Consider the following 16,095-nt stretch of genomic DNA (forward strand, 5'->3'; position numbering starts at 1 on the left):
TTGATTTGTTTATTTATTTTTCATCTTATTTTGTGTAGAAAAATAAAAAGTAAGATATTTGAGAACAGTGGAACGTTTTATCAGAGCTTTTATTGTAGAAAATCGGAACCAAAGCACTGAAAAAGTTTGTATATTTTTCTGTTTTTAATAAATGCGTTTTTTTGGGGGGGGAAACCTGATGCAGCCCGGCCTTGCCCAGACCCTAGCTCCAGTGGCCCCCAGGTAAATTGAGTTTGAGACCCCTGTAGAAAGTCATAGTGAATAATAAATATTCTTGCAACCTTATGTTATTAGCCATGTGCAGACAAACAGAAGCTAGCAGGCGCCATGAGCCAGCTTGAACGGTAAGCAGGGCAAATACTGCACACATTACAAAAATAAAATCAAAATGTAAATTAACACAAATAACAAATACATTTTATTGCATTTTTTTTAAATGTGGTTAAATACAATATATAGTTCCCCCTTTGGCCAAAAGTTTGACCTGACTGTTTCCTTTCTTCAAGCATGCACAAACTTCCTGCTTATTCTCAGATTTCCTCAGCTTCCTGGTTGTGTTGCGGTCACTTCAGTGCTCTGAGGAACGACTCTGTTGGCGGTCTCTCCTTTTACAGTAATAGCAACACGATGAGGTTTGGGCTTGCACACACACACACACACACACACACAGGCATGGTGCACCCCATAGGGCCGGGCCTAGCCTCGACTTGTTCCTAATGACGAGTGCGCCAAGGAGAAAGGCCCGGAAACGATGGCTCTCTCTCAACCCGATGTCAAACTAATTAGTGCAAATTGGACCACATGCGCTCGGATTTGGCAGGGGATGAGACCGTGATGGCGTCGTAGAGTGGCGCTCATCACCTTTTAGGAAACTCATTTGTCACCTCATGCTAGCAGCAATGAGATTTGACTGAGGCCAAGCTGGCACATGCTCTTGTGCCTCCTCTGACATGTTTTATTCTTATTATACTGTCAAATAAGAAATGTCTTCATCACACAAGGAGACACACTTGACACAAATTCACTTGGCTGAACTAGCTGAGTGATCATATCCAAGACACAACTTTGCTCCATGTTACAGTGTATAAAAACAAGGCAGAAGTACTTTTTTTAAAATCAATATTCCGGCATATATTTTTTCTCAGAAAAGAGGCAGTTTTTCCACAGAAGTCACCTTATTCACTCATTTACTAATACATGATAATACAGGATAATACATCATACTGTACACGTACCACTGTTAGAAAGCCCACAATTTGTAACTGTTTATGTCTTTATGCTTCACTGATAATGTTTTTTCATCAGGCATTGAGATTTTGCACTTTTTCCCCCCAGCGGTCCTTAAACGTATCATCGTTGTGCACTGTGACAGGCTACACTGTAGGTCCACTTCTATCAACATCTTACATGATCTACTCATCTTTTACTGTTTAAAGATTGTATCAGACTTAAACTTGGTTTGTGTAGCGAGTTAACAACGGCAATTAAAGCGAGAAGGATATTGAGCTAGCAGAAGGGTTTGTGGCGGGTGTGAAAGAAAGTTAACCGCAGTAATATGAAAAGTAACATTGCGGATGGGCCTCGCAGCTCTCATTTTTAAAAGTCACACAATGGTCTGTCAAGTTGCTGTGGAACACGGATCTCCGGCCTTGTTATGCGGTCCAACACGGACACGCCGCTCACCCCGGGAATCGTCACAACTCCATGTGGGCAACGTCAGGTTGTCTCAGGCCTGGAAAAGGTCACGCTCAGCTGGGCGCTGATTAAGAGCTGCTTCCCACGGTGACGGAAGTCAAAGCGGACGCGTAGAGTATTTTGGTGTGGAGTCATGGGCCGCTTTGAGGTGTCGATTAGCGTGTTTGCGCTGATGTGGACCTCAAATGGGAATGAACTTTTCTGACCTATCTCAACAGAGAAGGTGACGGGATTTAAAGGAAAGGATTTTAGAGGAGATGCTCATCGTACCTTAACAGCGCAGCCGCCATAACTTCAAAGATCGCAAATCGTTCTTTGTGATAAATGTATTGCTACAAAACCAGCACAGCGTCAAAGTCCAGCATTATTAATATGAATACCGTATTTTCCGGACTATAAGTTGCACTTTTTTCTTAGGTTGTTTGTTCCTGCGACTTATAAATGAAAAACTGTTGATGTTACATAAACCCTGGACACCTTTTCTGTTCATGTTTATTTATTGTGTTAGCATATCTTACACCTTTTCAGCCTGTTCTCTATTCTTTTATTGTTAGAACTTGCCTTCCAAGAGGACGTAATGTCTGTTTCGGTCATGTAGTTTGTGAAATAAAATACCTGAAAAAATGCGACTTATACTCCAGTGCGACTTATGTATGTTTTTTTCTACCCATTTATGCATTTTTGGCCTTGTGCAACTTATGATAATGGTAATGGTTTAATTTCGTTTGAACATGCATCAGATTCCAATTGAGTGCATCCCATAATCAGTTCCCAGTTCCACATGTCCAAAAGGAGTAGGAAGAAGCAAAGCTTATTAAATCCTACCCCTCCATCTGGTACTTTTACACTCAGTAACTGTTACATTTGTTCACTTCCTGCTTTCCATAATACAGTTTTTTTTTATTATTATTATTTAATAATGCACCTCGTACCGAAGTAGGAGGTGATATGAGCATCCAATGCCATAATGGGTACCATAGTGCGTGTCAATATAGTGATATATATAGCACATCATGACTGGTTCAAGACTCTTCATCCTTGTATTTAGCAAACATCAACTGCTTGTATTGTTTCTTGAATTGGCTCATCGTTGTGCATTGTTTGATTTCCTTACTCAATCCATTCCATAGTTTGATTCCACATACTGAAATGCTATGGCTAGCATAACGTAGTCCTAGCATAGAAGTGTTTCAAATTTAGTTCTTCCCTGAGATCATATTTCTCCTCCTGATTTTACGTACATTCGTCACGATTCCACATTCACTTTGAGGATTTTTGCCAAGAAATGACGTAAACCGTTCGGGAACCCAAAATGTTAACAATGGTTTAATTTCAGTTGACCATGCATCAGATTACAATTGAGTGCATCCCATAATCAGTTCCCAGTTCCACATGTCCAAAAGGAGTAGGAAGAAGCAAAGCTTATTAAATCCTACCCCTCCATCTGGTACTTTTACACTCAGTAACTGTTACATTTGTTTACTTCCTGCTTTCCATAATACAGTTTTTTTTATTATTATTATTATTTAATAATGCACCTCGTACCGAAGTAGGAGGTGATATGAGCATCCAATGCCATAATGGGTACCATAGTAAGTGTCAATATAGTGATATATATAGCACATCATGACTGGTTCAAGACTCTTCATCCTTGTATTTAGCAAACATCAACTGCTTGTATTGTTTGTAAGTTGAAGTATTTGTGATTTTAGAAATAAGGAGTTAGTATGTTCTCTGTAGGCGGCATTATGAATTATCCTTACTGACCTTTTTTGCAGTACATTTAGCGAGTGAAGATTGCTTTTATAGTTATTAGCCCATATTTCCACACAATAAGTAAGATATGGTAGAACTAGAGAGCAAAAATAATATTCTACCTAATTATGCATTTTTGGCCTTGTGCGACTTATAGTGCAGAAAATACATTATTATTGGGACAATTGGTTGATTTTATCTTCTCAGGGGTGTCAAACTCCTCTTCTTGGTCGGTCGCATTCCGGTTTGCCTGAGAGGGACAATAAAAATATATCAACTACTCTGTTATTAGGATTTTTGCTAACAAATTGATAACTACTTCATGTATGGTAATGTATCATGTATTTGATACAATGGTCTCCGTTTGATATGCACTCCCAGTTTGTGGGAAAAATATATATATTCGACTGAAATATATCGGGATATGAGTTTTGGTCCATATCGTCAGGTAAACTAATCGTGTTTTTAGTGTGGTTTCAGCGTGTGTGTGCATATTCTTGAGGTTTTTTTTTACAAGTTCCTAAAATTTTCAAGATGAGTTACCGAAGTTGTTGAAGTAGGGTTAACCGTAACCGTAGTGAAGTAAATACACTCCTTAAATGTGATCGATTAAAGAAAGCATTGAAAAGGCTTAAAAAACAAGACAAAATTCCTGGTTTAACAACATGCAACAAAAATTGTGTGGATATTGGTTAATTTCACAGTCCTACACTTGACAGTGTAAATTCTTCTTCTTAAAAAAAAAGCTGTATGAAAATAAGTGTTATCATTGATAATTCATATTATAAAATAAATCCTGTGAATTCCTACAACAACAGACTCAAAGTGTAAAATACCTTTTATACTTTCTGTGTGTGGACAAGGCGACATGCAAAAAAAAAGAAAAAAACAGCTGAGAACTCATCCGGCCTCCTTTTAGCCCTCGGGCTTCAAAACAGCGACAGGCACGGGAACAATGCCGGTCTGCTCAGAGGAGGTAGAACCGCAGACCAGGAGGGGGGTCCAAGGTCTCCAATTAAACGTCTGCTCTGGTGTAGAACCCCTGCCTGGCTGGGGTGGGCATGCAGGAGGCGTGTTGTTAAAGAGCACACTTCTACTACTTTTTCCTGAAATAATATCAAGAGACATTATTTTGTCGGTTTTGGACTAAATGCTTGTCATGAGAAACTTTTATTTCCCTGCTATTCTTCACGTAACGGCACTAAGCCATCTAATCATTCCACATATTGAATATGTATTGACTCATTGAACTGTGCCTTGACTCGTTTGTTTGGCTCTCCGTCCGTCTCCCGCAGGTCACCCTGAATGAGAGCGAGCTGTTTGAGCTGGATCATCTCCAGCATCCCAGCAGTAGGTGAGTCCTGGGACACATCAGGGATCATTTTGTTGGAAGCTTGGAACGTTGATGGTTAACCAAAGAAGGTTTTAGCTTTGGTGAACATGATTTAACACACAGCAGGCTTATGTTTACTGTGCTTGTCACTCTCCGGCAAATCCAATCTGTTCCCATCTCAGCGCCTCTCTCGGTCATATATGAAGGAAAGCAGCGAACCACTGGAAAGAGTAAAATGTAAAAACAATGAAGCCACAGGATTGAACAACGATTAAGGCCGGAAAAAGTACAGTAAACCTCGGATATATCGGATTCAATTGTTCCCACTGGTTTTGTCCGATATAAGCGAAATCCGTTATATGCGTATACCGGAAAATGTCCGTTTTACGCATATACCGGAAAATGTCCGTTTTACGCATATATCGGATTTTATCCGTTATAAAAAGGCACTTCCTTGACTATGTTTCACTATGTTACCTGGACGCGCAGGCAACGCTGCAAACGCTGCAAATGACGTCGTATAGCGGCCTGTCACGATTCGGCGAATCGGAGCGCCACGATGCGGCCATCCGATATATGCGAGGGAAATTGAATGGAAATGCATTGGAACGGGGCTGGAGATTTTGTCCAAAATAGGCGAAGTCCGTTATAAAAAATCCAATATATGCAATGAATTTTTATTGGAAATGCATTACAGAAAATTGGTTCTTTTTTATCTGTCCGTTGTGAGCGAATTTCCGATATATCCGAGTCCGATATATCAGAGGTTTACTGTATATAGACAATAAACATACAGGATTTAGTTGACCTTGAGTGGCACCTAGAACAGGGTTGTCCAAACCGTTACCTCTGTCACGGTTTTTCTAAAATATATTAATAAATTGTGCTGTTTTGTGCTTGAACACAGCCCATTATTCGCAAAAAATTGGCATATTTGAGCAAACGTTATGTATTTTTTGCATAAATTAATTGAAATGCAAATATACACTACCGCTCAAAAGTTTGGGATCACTTGGAAAAATGTTTGGCCAGTCTGAGATATGGCTTTTCCTTGGCCATGAAGTCTAAAGTCCTGAAGTGGCCGCTTCACTGTTGATACTGACACTGGTGTTTGACGGCTACTATTTAGTGCAGCTGCCAGGTGACCACCTGTGAGGCGTCTTTGTCTTAAACTACACACTCTCACATATTTGTCTGCATCGTTTTTCTGTCCTTGTTAGACCCAGTTTGTGCTGCTATTTGAAGGGAGTAGTTAACAGCATGGTAAGAGATTTTAGTTTTAGTTTAAATTTTTTAGATGGCTTTTCTAATAATCTATTAGCCTGATAAAATGATGAACTTGGATTAGCAGCCATACCAGGAGATTGATGCAGAGGACTGACAGTTGTTGATAGTAGGCCTCTATGCAAAAATGTACATCCTTCTTTGAAAATCATCTGATTCATTTGAATTGTTTGTGAAATGGAAAAAAATGTTTGTTAAATGCATGAAAATTAGTTTTTCTTTGGGAAACAAAGAAATTTGCAAGTGATCACAAGCTTTTGAGCGGTAGTGTAAGTCCTTCGAAAGACGCATTCAAGGCTGCACAATTTATTAATATATTTTAGAAAAACCGTGACAGAGGTAACGGTTTGGACAACCCTGTTCTAGGTGCCACTCAAGGTCAACTAAATCCTGTATGTTTATTGTCTATATACAGTAAACCTCGGATATATCGGACTCGGATATATCGGAAATTCGCTCACAACGGACAGATAAAAAAGAACCAATTTTCTGTAATGCATTTCCAATAAAAATTCATTGCATATATTGGATTTTTTATAACGGACTTCGCCTATTTTGGACAAAATCTCCAGCCCCGTTCCAATGCATTTCCATTCAATTTCCCTCGCATATATCGGATGGCCGCATCGTGGCGCTCCGATTCGCCGAATCGTGACAGGCCGCTATACGACGTCATTTGCAGCGTTTGCAGCTTTGCCTGCGCGTCCAGGTACATTGGAAACATAGTCAAGGAAGTGCCTTTTTATAACGGATAAAATCCGATATATGCGTAAAACTGACATTTTCCGGTATACGCATATAACGGATTTTGCTTATATCGGACAAAACCAGTGGGAACTGAGTTTTACTGTATGCCTAGAGCTTAGATGCCAGCGTACCCCCGCCACCCTAATGAGGACAAGCAGCATAGAAAATGAATGAATGAACTAGGACTAATACAAAATGAGCTGCTGGCTGAAAATGGCCCCCCAGGCTGCATTTTAGACACCTTTGCTTTAGAAGAAATTATTTTGTTTTCAGGTCTTCTTTCCAATTGATTGCAATTTTGCACCTAAAAGGGATGAAATGAGCCAATGAGCCATCATGACTGTAGGTACAAATGCCTGACTTAACAACATGAGCCAAATGGTGTCTTTAAGTGGTCCTACTACAGTACATAATGTGTAGGGATTGGCTAATTGCTCTTTGATTTGTTTCTTCGTTAGGACGCGTGTGATCCTCCGTCGGCCTCCCGCCAACACACAAGCGCCCTCGTGGGTATAGACCCTGGCCCCAGAATGTCCCAGGGCTGCTGGCTGGTAATTAAATTGTTTGCCTGATTCCCGCTCCTTACCACGCAGTTCATCTAATTAAATCAACAGGTTTGCACAGCGCAGCCTTTGCCTGGTAATTGGCTGCTCGTTAGAACTCTGCTGCCGCAAACAAATTGGGTAATTACCCCTAAAGTGGCGTCGATGTCAGGGCCTCATTTACCTGATTTCTGTTTGTGCATTGTTGTTGTTGCTGTCATTGTTTTGGTGAGTCTGTATTAAAGGTAATTAAAAATGGCTAATTGGGTGGAGCAGAGGCAAAGTACTGTTTGAATTTTCACCTGCCCAATTTTATTTGCTTACTTAGGGCTATATTTATTCATAATAACCTAATCAAGCAGTGGCCTGTCAATCAATTAGATAATAAAGAGCTTGACTGGAGGCAAGGAAGATGATTAGTTTGTTGTTTGCTGGAACTACTACTTGTGGCGCTTTGGGAGTAAACACCACGTTAGCTCCTTGGATGAATTTTTAAATATGCGCGTGATAATTAAAATAAGGATTAATGTAGTAGTTTCAACTAATTCCAAATTGCATTCACATCAATGGATTTAATTTTCGAATGACTTTGATTAATTCATTTACAGTGGTGTGAAAAAGTGGTGTTTGCCCCCTTTCCTGGTTAACTTAAATCAGGGGTGCTCATTAAGTCGATCGCGGAGGTGGTACTGGTCGATCGCGGCGTGACATTAAAAAAATATCATCCTCGCATCAATGCCGTCACTTGATTGATATACAGGGCAGCCATTTAGATGACAACTGAATGTTGCCCTTCGGGTGACCAATCAAATCAAACAACGTCTCTAAGTGCAGCAGAACTTACGATGTCAGCCTATCATCCATCCCAGTTACTTGATTGACATACAGGACAACCAGTCAGATGACAACTGAATTTTGACCTTTAGGTCACCGCTCATGCGTAAACAACGATGCAAAGTGCTAAGCTAGTCAGCGAATTGCGTCAGATTTTAAGCCCTCGCTAAAGTTTATGGTCACTAAAATGAGTGAAGTAGCTGGACCAAGTAAAAAGGCAAAAACATATCACTTCCATACGGAATGGGAGGTGGACTTTTTTTTCACAATGTCTTTTTCGAAGTGCGTTTGCCTGGCTAACCTGGCTATCAGCAGCTACTGTCCGGACTATGCATCCCTGGCTGGTTCAATTCAGTGCAAGTCATCAAAGTAAACTCAGGTAATTACAAAAAATGTTAATAGTTAATTATGTGTGTTTTGCAATATTGGCTCATTTGGTTATGTAAGGTACATCAACATACATTGTACGTACAAATAATCCTCAATACATTTGAAAATAAATAGATGTTTTGCATTTTTGTAGTGGGTAGATCATTTTGACTCGGTCATTTTAAAAGTAGCTCGCATGCTGAAAAAGTGTGAGCACCCCTGACTTAAATGTTTCACATCATCAAATCCAATTTTTATATTCGTCAGTGACACACCAAATGAACACAAAATTATGTTTTTAAATTAACTTTTAGTTATTATGGGAGAGAAAAAAATTTCCAAACCTGCAGGGTCCCATGTGAAAAAGTGATTGTTCCGTCTTTTTAAAACACGAGATGATGAGATCTATGAGTCTGGAAAAGGTTATGAAGCCATTTCTAAAGCTATGGACTCCAGCAAACCACAGCGAAAGCCAGTATTCACAAATGGAAAAAACACGGAGCAGTGGTGAACCTTCCCAGGGGGGACCGGCCAACCAAAATCACCCCAAGAGCGCAGCAACGACTCTTCCGAGAGGTCACAAAAGACCCCACGAAAACACACCTCCGTTAAGGTCAGTGGTCATGACTCCACCATAAGACAGACACCGGGCAGAAACGGCCTGCATGGCAGAGTTCCAAGACCAAAACCACTGCTGAAAAAGAAGAACATTAAGGCTGTCTCAATTTTACCAGAAAACATCCTGATGATACGCAAAAGCTTTGGGAAAATACTTTAACTTTTTTTTTTTAAGGTGTGTGTCCCATTACATCCGGTGTAAAAGTAAGGCAGCATTTTAGAAAAAGAACATCAAACCAACAGTAAAATATGGTGGCGGTAGTGTGATGGCCTGGTGCTGTTTTACCGCTTCACGACCTGGAAGACTTGCTGTGATAAATGGAAGCATATACGTGTCCTCCAATTACAACAGTGCCGTTAAGAGACTCATTGCAAATGATTGCAAACGCTTGATTGCATTTGCGACCAGTCCAGGGGGTACCCCGCCCCTCACCCACAGCTGGGATAGGCTCCAGCATACCCGTGACCCTAGTGACGATAAGCAGCATAGAAAGCGGATGGATGGATGAATGCTGTGTCGCTGCTCAGGGTGGCCCAACCAGTTATTAGGTTTAGGGGGCAATGACTTTTTCAGACAAGGCCAGCTAGGTTTGGATTTTTTCTCCCTTAATATTAAATGGGGCGGTACGGTGGTCGAGTGGTTAGCGCGCAGACCTCACAACTAGGAGACCTGAGTTCAATTCCACCCTCTGCCATACTCCGGTTTCCTCCCACAAAGCTAAGTAGTATTAGTATTTATTGTCAATTTCTGTGAAGATTCAACATTCATAAATAGAGCATAGAAAACCTGTGGAAATACAATTGTACTATTATTAGAGCCCTCTAGACGGGATATAAGACCCCTATAATCACCTTTAAACTCATATTACCCAATGCAGTAGACATAATCAGAGAAATAAGCCATTTAAGACGTAAATAATAAATGAGTTCTGGACGTGTGGACAGGAAGTGAAGTCGGGTTTTACTTTACTTGGTCTATGTTATTATTATTATTATGACTACGACCATGATGACTATTATAATGTTATTATTGTGCCTATAGTTGGTTTACAATTTATGCTTTATTATGACATTTTAGGGCGGCACGGTGGTCTAGTGGTTAGCGCGCAGACCTCACAGCTAGGAGACCAGGGTTCAATTCCACCCTCTGCCATCTCTGTGTGGAGTTTGCATGTTCTCCCCGTGCATGTGTGGGTTTTCTCCGGGTACTCCGGTTTCCTCCCACATTCCAAAAACATGCTAGGTTCATTAGCCACTCCAAATTGTCCATAGGTATGAATGTGAGTGTGAATGGTTGTTTGTCTATTTGTGCCCTGGGATTTGCTGGCCACCGGTCCAGGGTGTACCCCGCCTCTCGCCCAAAGACAACTGGGATAGGCTCCAGCACCCCCGCGACCCTCGTGAGGAAAAGCGGTAGAAAATGAATGAATGAATGAATGAATGAATATTAAATGGGCCCCATCCTGGAATCCAAGCAACAACAGCCATGTTGCACCTTAACACCAACAAGCAGGTACTGTTTCTTTCATTATCACAATTTCAGAATAAAATGTAATACGATCCTCCATAAACACAACACATGACAAGCTCATGTGATGAGATTTGATGACGATAAATGGACAGAGTATGTCTACATTTGGTTTGAATGTGCAGTGTGGATTAAACTTGGTTTTATGTTACAGTTTCTGCACCAATAGAGTCACACCCAAAGTGGAGCGTACCCATCGTAAGGATCCAGGTTGCCTTATAAAGAAAGGTAAACACGAACTTGAACACCGGATTAATGAAAACATAACCACAGGTAATAATCTGTACTTCTCACGTATACTGGAGTTAACATATGTTCAGATGGAAGACAAAAAGATGCTTTGCTCTGGCAAATATGTTGCATCATTAGCAAGTGTTACAGTATATTTGGCTCACGGCTTTGTGAATGTTGGCGGTGCTCATGCACACTCACAGTCGTCAGGTGGTGCCATGCATACTTGTTGTTTCACTCAGCCATAGAAATAGTGCAGACAGATCAGCAACGCTTGGACCGGGGGTGGCTCCCCTGCTGCTCGCTATACGTACGTTCTGCAAAACACAAACATTGCAGCTGTAATTCAGGAATGCAGCCATCTTGGTGAAAGCCTGACAAGCGTTGCAAGCAGTTGGGCCCAGGTGTGTTTGGGATTCCTCGTAGCGAATGAATGTGGTGAGTTAAATGGGTGTGGGACAGGGTTGCAGTCATTCCTCCTTCGTGTTAAATAGAGCGAGAACAAGGGGCCTAAGATGCTCCTATATGGGTCTCCGCCCCCAAATGATGTACGTAAGTCAACGCCTCTTGGCTTGATCTCGTAAATAAGAAACATTTTTGCATACACGTGGCGTCCAAGACAATAGCCGAATTAACAGCGAACGAAAGCATTACAGTTAAGTAATTAATGACTTTTTGGGAGTTTGTACGTAACCATGAAACGGCGAAATGCGCAAACCAAAGACCTGCAACCTGTAATCTTATGAACGACTTAGCTGAGCTATCGCATTCATTAAACTGTGCATGTAAACCTATGCCATCATCAAAAAAATGTGCCGGAATTAGCACGTTAGCATATTAGCACGACATGTAATTCACTCCATCTCCTGAATCTCTGCCACTGACTTGTCTCTTTGTGACGGCGCCGCCTCCTCTCAGATGTGTGTGTGTGTGTGTGTGTGTTTGTGCATATGGGCCCATTTCAGCATGCATGCGCCGCCTAATTAAGACGAGGCAGCCCGATGTGTTAATGAGCTCCCTCATTAGGCAGTAGTTCTCCTCGTTAGGCAAAGAGGCGTCGCTGGTGGAGGAGCGACGAAGCGGCTCCTTCTCGGGCTCCTGCTGCGTTCGCTGTGTCGCATGGCGAAGGAGGGATTATCCCCCGCCCGCCAGTGAGGAGGAGGGGTGAGATCTGGGGCGGAGATGGGAAAGCATTTTTTGGGGATCTGGTGTTAGTGTTAGCGCAGGTGGATATGATGCAGCTTTTGCACACGATGGAGTCTTATTAGACTCTTTACTGATGTTAAAGCAGACGTTTAATTGCTGACCAACCGGCATGCTGTTTTTCTTCTTTTACGTTTTACCATTAAAATTTCTATTTTTGACACGGCTGGCACCCCCTCCCTCTCTAGACGCCACCCCTAGCCTGGTATTGATGTTCTCCTCTAATTTTGAATCAACATTTGCAATAAAATTGAGTGTTATAATTATTAGATTAGATTCATCTCAAGAACCAAGCCCTTTTCTCTCTTTAATATGTCTCATACACTTATGAAATACATTTTAAAGCCGAACAAGCACCATGCATGAACAGATGGAATCGGAGTCAAGGTGTTGAAGTGATATCAATATCTCACTCACAGCAACCACGGTGCGTTCAACAAAGGCTCAACATATTGCAAAATTTCAACGCTTGACCAAAAAAAGCACTACCAGCGAAGCATAAAGGCAGCTTCAAACACATGCAGCAAAGCCGATAACGTACACAATCATAACGTTCATTGATATCTATCGTGCTGCCATCTTGGAGACACTGACAGCTCGATGCACATTGCTAAATAAAACGCCAGTAAACGGAAATTGCTGCGTATTTAGCCCTGAAATGAACCCTATACTTAGGGTATAGATCGTGTAAAAAATACGAATTGAATTCACAGTGAGAACACTTGCATGTGACAGCCATGAACGCACACAAGCAAAGTGACATATTCACAACAATAATAACGTTCATTAATGATATGTTTTCTTGCTCTTTTTCAAATGGTCTTCAATTTGGATCAAGAGTGTATATTTACATACCAGTGTTACCACCCTCTTTCACCAGGATCCATGCAGGCAGGCTACCTTTAGCCTGAAAGACCTCTTTCATTTCACGTTGCCGTCTTTTGTCCCCGCTTGCCAAATGACTGGCTGACACTGCGTTTGTATTACTGAGGATTTTAATTACGGCTTGAAATAGCTCCCGCAGCCATATGGCAACAAACTCCAGACATATGTGCCGCCAACGGTCCTGTGAAAAACTGCCTCCCGTGCCGATGGAAGAGACAGTTTTTCACTTTCCTCAGGAAAAAGCAAAAAGACACCTGAATGCTCCGCTTCCCCACCCCCCTGTACTCCCCCCACCTACACAGTTTGTCCCACTTCCCCACTTCACACCTAGTAAGACTTCTGATTAGGATGCAGCCATCTGTCCTCGCTTCAAATATTAGCCGACTTTTAATGGCATCTAATTGTTTCTGTTTTTGCACATTAGTTGCAGAAAACCTTCACAATTTTTCATCACACTCAGGTGAAATAATACTTTGACCCTCTCGGTTCCTGCGGATCAGCATCCGTCAACGGTAGCTTGAGATCATCGGGGACTGATCTGCTGCACATTACAGTACACTTTGTCAACATTTTATATCGCCATCATTTACAAAGAGCTTTTTCTAATGTTGACGCTGAGAAGTAAGGCAAAATGCGGCACACTGTTAGTACCCGGATGTTGCACTCAAAACACTCAAAGTGGTGCTTGTGCAGTACTGGGGACTTCCCTGCCTCAGTAGTTATCATCTTGGCGACGGAGCGGACGGGGATGTCCTACCTTTCCAGACTTCACGAGGGCCGTATCCTACTCATTTCAGGGGCTTTTAAAATGATAATGATAATGGTAATCAGCAAATAAATGGATATTGGATGTACAGTAATCCCTCTTTTATCAAGATTAATTGATTCCAGACGTGCCTATGATACCTGAATTACCTCTCTAAGTAGTATTCCTTATTTGTAAATGGGATATTTTTGCAGTCAGAGCATCAAAAACCTGCCTTAATACAGCTTTTAACATGATTAGAGCTCTCTAGATCTGGAATAACACCCCTATAGCTTAATTAGTGCTTAATTGCTGTAATTCCGCTGTAAATGACGTTGGGGATTCAGAGTGGAGTTTCGGCTTTCATCAGGGATTTTTATTTGGACATTTGTGAGAATCACCACAATTACTGACACCGAGTGACAATACTACTCTTCACGACATCTTTGAATGCGTCTTCTGAATATCTTATGTTTATATTAATTCCACCATGCTTGACTGATAATGTTTTTCGTCAAGTGTTGAGATTTGTCGGGCCTTGAATGCACCATTGTTTCATGCTGTGATACATATGTATACGTTTTCTCGCCTTTAGAAGCCCCAGCATGCCCAGCCTGTGTGTATTCACACACAAATACATACACAATTTTCCGCCTACAATATATCAATTCAATAATAAAAAAAAATTTGTCTTATTTTATCCATAAAAGTGTCATGCAATCTGTGCTTTTGTCCAATTTTTCAGGAGCACATGAAGCGTTTTGAAGGGGGAAACATTGACTATTAATAGACTATTAATAGTAGCGCAGTGGGCTGGTTAAGTTGTGTGTCACATGCTGTGTTGACTTGTATTTGTTTGGTACCGTGGGTGAAATAATACTTTGATATTTGGTACCGTGGGTGAGGTCCTTTGCACGTGAAAAGCTACTAAAACCATCAAAAGTTTGTCTCAGGCTACTTGCAAGTCCAGTTGCAGGCTTGTATGTTAAAGGGGACCTATTATGCTTTTTCCGCTGTCCTGACCTACAAATGAAGTTAGAATGTTGTATTCCGGTGTTAAGCCATGCCAAAGTTTCAGGGAAGTGAGCCCTGAAAGACGTTTGGGATCAAACCGCTCGGTTTTAGAAGGCGTGGTAAAACCCTTTATCAACTCCTATACTTAGAGTTGCTTTCGCAGTTAGCAGCACAAACTGTAAGTCCTTCTAAGCACTCGCAAGCAGGACCAATCACAGCAGAGTGGGCGTGACTGGAGGCGGGCTGTGGGTTTTTTTTTTTTTTTCAGAAAGCATAAAATCCAAAGAAATACAGCTGGAATAGGTGCCGATTTTGGAAGAACTTGAAAGCTTTCTGTGCTGGTCTCTTACTGGTTTTTAAATGTCTTAATGGCACCTTCTTATTAATCTGATCTGCTTTTACCATATCAACCCCCGCGGACCCTGCGGTCCTCTGGCACTGGCCTTTTAACAATACCAAAACCCAGGACAAAAACCCACGGTGAGGCAGCATTTAGCCACTATGGCCCCCACCTGTGGAACAGCCTGCCGGAGAGCCTCAGGACTGCAGAGATTGTTGATATTTTTACAAAAAGATTAAAGACACACCTTTTTAATCAGGCTTTTAACTCATATTTTTAAACTTTTCTTATGTTTTTATCTTTTTAGTCCTATTTTATGCTTTTAGTTTTTAGCTTTTAACTCCAGTATTTCCTCAGGGGGGGTCCTCCACACTGGGGGCTGTGTTGGGTCTGCTGAGGGGGTGCCATCCTTGGGTCCCTTTGACCCAGCCGGCCGGGTGTTCCTCCTTTTAATGTGGGAGTCCGCACGTCTGTCGGAGTCGGGGGGGCCCGGGTGCTGGTCCCCCGATGGCACGGCCTGTAGCTCCTCCCAGTGTGGACGCCACTTGATCCTCAGTGCCATGCCATGTCTCCCTACTGTGTGATTGTGTGTGTGTGTGTGTGTCTAGTATGAAGGGTAGGAGGGAGGGGCTTTCTTAGTATTTGTTTTTCCTTTTTAATTGTGGTAATTGGTTTTAATTCTGTAAAGCACTTTGTGTTGCATGTCTTTGCAGGAAAAGTGCTATACAAATAAAGTTGATTCGATTTGATATCATGGGTAGCTGCTCTGCAGGAGTACACAAGTCGAAACAAAAGTGTCACAATCTGCATCTTTTCCCGTGTGACAGTTTTGTGTTTCTTCTTGTCTCCCTTCTGTTCCTAGTTCATGCCCTTATTTTGTATTCACTTCCTCTGTTACTCTGTTCTGTTTTCCATCGAGTTCCATTATCTCCTGCCCCTGTTTTCCATTATTTGTGATTCCTATTTAGTTCA

General features: G+C 41.6%; 1 long non-coding RNA gene across 1 annotated transcript; it reads left to right on the plus strand.

Moving 5' to 3' along the window:
* Positions 1–66: 66 nt before the first annotated feature.
* Positions 67–7,727, plus strand: LOC131132185 (uncharacterized). Its single transcript, XR_009130320.1, has 4 exons — positions 67–1,380; positions 4,746–4,804; positions 7,088–7,156; positions 7,273–7,727. It is a non-coding gene; the product is annotated as an uncharacterized LOC131132185 (long non-coding RNA).
* Positions 7,728–16,095: the final 8,368 nt, after the last annotated feature.

Source organism: Doryrhamphus excisus, chromosome 7, assembly GCF_030265055.1.
Source record: "Doryrhamphus excisus isolate RoL2022-K1 chromosome 7, RoL_Dexc_1.0, whole genome shotgun sequence".
NCBI lineage: Eukaryota > Metazoa > Chordata > Actinopteri > Syngnathiformes > Syngnathidae > Doryrhamphus > Doryrhamphus excisus.